Raw genomic sequence first — 7,471 nt, 5'->3', positions numbered from 1 at the left:
CACAACTAGTTCCTAATGTACAGTGCTGTGTGAGACTGCGTCAACACATGGTCCCATTTGACTAAATGGATGCCGAAGTGCTCATGCACATTAGTAACTGCAGCTGTAATTACTTGCCTTTTACAAATCCAAGTTCAACATAAGTTGCAACAATATAAGTTAAAAAAAAACACCAAAATGAACAACTGAACTAAAATGAGTGATTGTTAGCATAATATACAATTAGAACATGGAAATAGGAAATTTAAATTATAGTAGTAACCATAATGTTTCAAGACGAGGAAAATCATTCAGCATGCATTAACAGACCTTCATCTGCAGACACACCTATCTAGTGATTTTTTTTTCTCTAAACCTGGAAGATATAATGGGGCTATTTGAAGAACTGAAGAGTAGCAAAGTGCCTAGACCAGATGGTATACATCCCAGAGTACTGATAGCAAGGTACTAGAAAGTGGACAATGTAACACCAATTTTTATAAAAGGCTCCAAAGATGGTCTGGAAAATTATAGACTGGTGAGCTCAACATAGGTGCCAGGTAAAATGATAGAGACTATTATAAAGAACAAGATTAATGTGACGAAACTAACACGGATTTAGTCAAGAAAAATCTTGCCTCACCAATCTACTACATTTCATTGAAGGGGTAAATAAACATGTGGATAAAAAGGAACTAGTTAATATTATGTATCTGTTTTTTCAAAAAGCATTTGCCAAAGTACCTCATGAAAGACTCCTGAGGAAATTAGTTTTTCTCCACATTTGATAGACATTTTTTGGTCTTTACAAGGCTAGCTAAACCATTTTTTGGACCCCTGAGGAAGGTAGTTTGCCGAAACATGGCCCATGTTGGGCCTGTACTATACAAATGTGGATAGTGTTTCATGTTTTTCAAGAAATAAAATGAAGATTTTGAACAATGTTGGTTTTAGTATATTTATAAATAATCTAGAGATGGAGTAACTAGTGAGGTAATTAAATTTGCTGATGACACAAAGTTCAAAGTTAAATTGCAAGAGGACCTTGCAAAACAGGAGATTGGGCATCAAAATGAGCAAAAGCAAAGTGATATATGTGTGTGTGAGGGAGTCAGGGATTCTCCCTCACGAGTGATGTTATGTCAGTGGGTAGTAGAGGGCGCTGGCCAATTGGTGGGTAAACTACAGGGTCCAGAATGCATTGAGTTCTGTAGTTCAGAATTCAACCCTCATCCAGCAGGTGGCTACCCTGCTGAGTCATGGGGTAGAACCCAGGGAGGAAGAGCTTCATATGCCCAGTCTGGGGTTCGTTCTGGGAGGTCCCTAGGAGAGGCTATTTGTGAGAAGGTGAGAGCCTCCATAAAGAGACTTCCTTGAGCAGAGAAGGCTCAGAAGCAGTGGGTTAAGGAGAACCTCAGGGGAGGCTAAGAAGAAGTGAGTGGTGTTGTGCTTGGCTGGATAAGAAGCCTGCTGAATGTATGGGAAGCTTGGACACTAAAGGTAAGCCAATGATTATTTGGTTGAGGCTGTCTGCTGAAGAGCCTAACCCTGCTGGGAAAGGAACAGCTAATGTCTGGTGTGGCTGAGGTAAGCCACGCAGGTTTTGAAATTGCTGAGAGCTGATTAACTGACTAAACACTGAATGGGAATAGATACTATCTTTAGAACAAACTGTTACTCTGGACTAAGAGGCTGAACTTAAAGTCTAAAGTTATGGTGAAAGAACAGACTCAGATCCTGTACACCAGTGCCAAGTGCTGATGTTCTGGAGGCAGGAATGTATTTTTTTTATTCCAATTTTTATGGTGCTGTGGGGGTGTTAGTGATCACTGGAGGGGTGTATGGGGCTCTGTACTTTGTCCCTGCAGTGGTTATCTGCTGACTTTGGATATCTTCTGGGCACTTCCACCTGTTTTTAGATCACCAAAGTCACAACATATAAGTTCCATCTAGGCAGTCTCATCAAACTTTCAATTATCGCTGAAGGACAACTAAGTTTGGTCAGCCCACATCCCGCCATAACCACTCCTCAAAAAACACCCCTTTTCGCTCTGGACACATAATGGCAGTCAAAAGGCCTAAGATGCCTCTAGATACATCTAAAACCTGGACGATTTGTCTTTTAGGTAGTCCAAGTGATGATTTAGGTGGGCTTTTAGACGTAGTTTCATTTCAATTATGTACCTCTTAATGTACAAATAGATGGTGGTCTCCCCAGTTTTCAGCATCTCTCCCCTCCCATGTAGCATAGCTATCACAGTACTATCCCTCAGTCAAGGACTACAAAACACGGTTCCTTCCAGACTCTTGTGTGGCAGCTACCCCTCCCATAATCTTTTCTTGTTCGTAAGGGCAGCCATATATCTTTATGTTCTAGTGCTGGGAGGGGAATCAAACCAACGGTCTGACTTTGCTTCCTAAGCACCCTAGTCAAGGGTGGCAAAACATTAGTTGGACCTTGTTCTGCCTGTGCATGCTGGGCATGACTGGCACCACCTTGACCAGTAAATATCTAATCTAATCTTCCATTTGTGAGTTGCACATACCTATAAGGCTCAAGGCGACAGATCAAAGAGGAAGGGGAGAGTAGTAGGGGAAGAGGGCATGGAGAAACAAGAGAGGAGAATAGAAGAGGGTTTAAAACAGAAATTGAGTTAGTTGTCAAAGAGGTGAGTCTTCAGGTTTTTTCTGAATGTAGTGTAGTTTGTCTCTCCTGATAAATTCTGGTACGTCATTCCAGGTTTTTACACCCAGATAAGTTAGCAAAGAGTGGAAAATTCACTTGTAGTGGAGATAATTTGTGGATGGCAGGTTCAGTTGGATTCTGTTAAGGATTCTTTTTGATGTCGACCAAACATTAAAGAATAATTGGATGTTGCATGATTGGTTACAGGTACCCAGTACATACATAACACCGATACTGAAATGCAGTATTGAAAAGATACATTAAAAAAGGGGGGAAAATCAAATAGACCAAAAGCACCACCTGCAGGATCTGAGAGGAAATACACTAGCCAATCATTCCAGAGTTTAACTATTCTCCAAGTGAAAAAATATTTCCTTCTATTGGTTTTAAAAGTATTTCCCTGTAACTTCATCGAATGTCCCCTAGTCTTTGTAAATCTTGATGCAGTAAAAAAACGATCCACTTCTACCCATCCTACACTATTCAAGATTTTGTAGACTTTAATCATATCTTCCCTCAGCTGTCTCTTTCATCTTGGTCGCTCTTCTTTGAACCTTTTCTAGTGCTACTATATCTTTCTTGAGATAAGGAGACCAGAATTGTATGCAATCCTCAAGGTGAGGTCACAACATTGAGCGATTCAGAGGCATAATAACATTCTTAGTCTTGTTAACTATCCCTTTTCTAATAATTCCTAGCATCCTGTTTGCCTTTTTGGCTGCTGCCATACATTGGGTGGAAGGCTTCATCATATTGCCTACAATGACACCCAGATCCTTTTCTTGAGTGCTGACCCCCCAAGGTGGTCCCTAGCATCCGATAACTATGATTTGGATTATTCTTCCCAGTGTGCATCACTTTGCATTTATCCACATTAAATTTCATCTGCCATTTGAATGCCCAGTCTTCCAATTTCCTGTAGTTTTTCACAGTCCGTATACATTTTAACAACTGTGAACAATTTAGTGTCATCCTCAAATTTAATCACCTCATTTGTAGTTCCAATTTTTAGATCATTTAGGCGAGTGAGACAGCTGAGGGGAGATATGATCAAAGTCTACAAAATCCTGAGTTGTGTAGAACGGGTACAAGTAGATCAATTTTTTACTGCATCAAGATTTATGAAGACTATGGGACACTTGAAGTTACAGAGTAATACTTTTCAAACCAATAGGAGAAAATATTTTTTCACTCAGAGAATAGTTAAGCTCTGGAACGCGTTGCCAGAGGATGTGGTAAGAGTGATTAATGTAGCTGGTTTTAAAAAAGGTTTGGACAAGTTCCTGGAGGAAAAGCCTCATAGTTTGCTATTGAGACAGTCATGGGAGAAGCCACTGCTTGCCCTGGCTTAGGTTATCTTAATTCATGGTCCCCAAGTGGATGAATAATTTTACCAGCTATTTTTTTCTTATATATGTGTTTTTCTATTTTTTCATTCAAGGCCTCAGCAACACCACTCAAATCACTTTCATAGTGGCAAGCTTTATTATATAAATTTAATCTTCATTTATTTCTTAAGATTTAATCCAAATCTATATTATATTTGCATTCTATTTATAAAAGGTTTTCAAATCTTACTTCTTTATACTTTTTTATATTATACAAATCACTTAAGTATTCCTTCATTCCCTCAATTAGTTCGACCTGGGAGGGTTGGGTCTGACATGTTTCGCAAAAGCGTTATCAAGGATCCACCCAGAGCTGCCACTCTCATCCGACTTCCTAACTTTTTAGAGCAAGACGGGTTGGGTCTGACATGTTTCGCAAAAGCGTTATCAAGGATCTACCCAGAGCCACCACTCTCATCCAACTTCCTAACTGTTTAGAGCAAGACTAAATTAAGATGATCTATTGATATTGTCTCCAGCTATAAAAGTCATATACCGTACTTTATATATACAAGCAAGAGACCATCTAAAGTACCCTGGATCGGTGGCATGGACTGCTGCTACTATTTGGGTTTTTGCCAGGCACTTGTGACGTGGAATGGCTTCTGTGAAGACGGGATACTGGGATAGATGGACTATAGCCCAGACTATAGATCCAGTAGGGCTATTCTTATCATGCTATGAAATTCATGAATGTAACTCACCTTGAGCTACTCTTGAAAAGGCCTGTGCTAAATTCTAAAATCAAAACAAACATTCTATGCTTATTTATAATTGAGAAATTACACAAGATCTTTTCATTTTAGAAAAAGAAAGCTAAAAATGGAATCATCATAAAACTAGAACAAAGAGGCCATTTTAGAGAATGACACGGGGCCAAATTCATCTCTTTATTCCCAAATTTCCCATCCCATCCCCACAAGCTCTGTCCTCACCTGCACAAAACTCAAGCATTTTTAAATCATAAGTGTTCAAGGCTTGTGTGGTTAACGCAAAACTTGTAGGAATGGGACAGAGATAGAACTTGTAGGGACAGGATGGGGGATACGGAGATCCTGTGGGGAAAGGGACAAATTTGTCCCAGTGTCATTCTCTAAAAGAGGTGACACAAATTCTATTAAAGATTGGTATTAATTGTGTAAATAAAACCATTATATATATACTCCTGATTCTCTAGAATGTATGAAAACATTGGCAGGATGGGGGATGAAGATTAGGGAAAAAAAGAAATGAGTTGGAAAAATCTTTATAGAAAATCTGTTTAAAATACTTCATTACTGTTCAATTGACAATTCCAAATGGTGTAAAATGAGGTGAAGGTATTCAGCAAATTGCAATTAAGACAGCGGCGTTTAGGATTCTGACTATACCCTCAAATGTTTTCTTTTATGACAATTATGAAACTTGAAGAGTACAGGGTCACCTTTTGGGGGGGAGGGGTCAGTTTGTCACTATTTCGTAATCTTTCTAGGGAATACAAGTGTTTTTTTGACATTGACATTATTGGTATACAAATGCATTGATTAAATGGATAAAGGAAACTCCTCTCTCATCAATAATGCAGACAATGATAAATGATTCAAATTGAAAGAAAGCACACAGCCTTATATCCTTATGCCTAAGGATATAAGAAGACTTCAAGCGGTCCAAAGGAAGGCATTGAAAATGTTAGGGAGTCTGAGGAAAAAGACTGGACGATGTAACTGGTTTTAAGAAAGGTTTGGATAATTTCCTGCAAGAAAAGTTCATAATCTCTTGAGACAGACATGGGGGAAGTCACTGCTTGCCATGGACTGGTAGCATGGAATGTTGTTACTTTTTGGGTTTATTTCCAGGTACTAATGGCCTAGATTGAACACCATGAGGACAGGCTACTGGGCTAGATGGTCTGACCCAGTAAAGCTATTCTTATGTTGTTATGACCTGAATATGTATAGTCTAGAGAAGGGATAAGGGTGATATTAGCCCAGAAAACCTGCTCCCAATCTCCCATCAAATGCAATAAAACATTATATTGATAGCTACTGCAAAGGTAACAAAATATATTTTGAACGGCAGCCTTGTCCCCTTCCCAATCTCCCACCCAGTAACCTAACGGAAAAACAGGCTTCACTGCCGTCCCCAATTCTATGTTGGAAAGGCCTAGAAGAGAGCTAAAGAGAAGATAATTATCCTAATGATGTCAATCATTTGGAAGTATATTCAAGAGCCGATTTAGCAATTCATCAAATATTAATAAACTTGAACTTAAATGGCATCTGAGTATGACTATTAGTCTTAGATATGACATGCAGCACCAGTTCTAAAGGGAAGTGACATACATATGCTAGAGGCGCATCAGAGCCTGAACACACCAGAGGGCAGCAGAGGGCCTGTTTGGCCCTTGCAGCTCAGCATTTCCTTCTCTGGTTGCTCAGACTGCACTGCTGAGTCACAGGAGGGAAGGGCAAGTCTGCAGTGACAGAGCAGAAAGCTTTGCAATGAGTGTGCTGCTACCAGAACCTTCATTAGAGAAGGTGGAATGATGCATCCCTTTGAACCTCCCTGCAGGGTTTCTAGTGATGAATACCCAGTGAAGAGAGGGAGGGCACACCTTGACAGATCTGTAATGTCAGCACTCCGCCTGTACTCTCAGATCTGCTCTCTTCCTGTCTTTCCTACCCTTTTGTTTAATTTAAAACATCTGGGGATTAATTTAAGAGGTGAGTTACAAAACTTAAGTACATTTATTTTTCTCCAAAAATGAATACATACCGGAAACAGACCACCTTTATAGATGTGTGAAATTTGGACTAAAATAATGCCTTTTGGATAAAAGTGAGGAAACCTACTGAAAAACTAAACTTGAAATACCTGATTCTTCATATTAGGCACATAAAAATTCAGTAAATCAAGTGTGTGAGAGATCCAATAAAATGATACATAGCAGATCATTCTTACCCTCACTTTCTGCCTGAAATAACTATTGTATTGTTTGTGTGATTTGTATGTGAGTATTGTTCCCTGCTTAGATTTGTGGATAGGTGGACTATAAATAATTTCAAATAAATTGTATGCTATGACTGGCTCTAAACCTTACAACATAAGAATAGCCTTACTGGGTCAGACCAATGGTCCATCAAGCCCAGTAGCCCGTTCTTACGGTGGCCAATCCAGGTCACTAGTACTTGGCCAAAACCCAAGGAGTAACAATATTCTATGCCACCGATCCAGGGCAAGCAGTGGCTTCCCCCATGTCTTTCTCAATAACAGACTATGGACTTTTCCTTCAGAACTTGTCCAAATCTTTCTTAAAACCAGCTATGCTATCCACTCTTACCACAACTTTTGGCAATGTGTTGTAGAGCTTAACTACCTATTGATTTTAAAAGTATTTCTCTGTAACTTCATCAAGTGTCTCCTAGTCTTTGTAATTTTT

Source organism: Geotrypetes seraphini, chromosome 18 (genome assembly GCF_902459505.1).
Source record: "Geotrypetes seraphini chromosome 18, aGeoSer1.1, whole genome shotgun sequence".
Classification (NCBI taxonomy): Eukaryota; Metazoa; Chordata; class Amphibia; order Gymnophiona; family Dermophiidae; genus Geotrypetes; species Geotrypetes seraphini.
The sequence above is the reverse complement of the archived record's forward strand: the minus strand, read 5'-3'. Positions refer to the sequence as shown.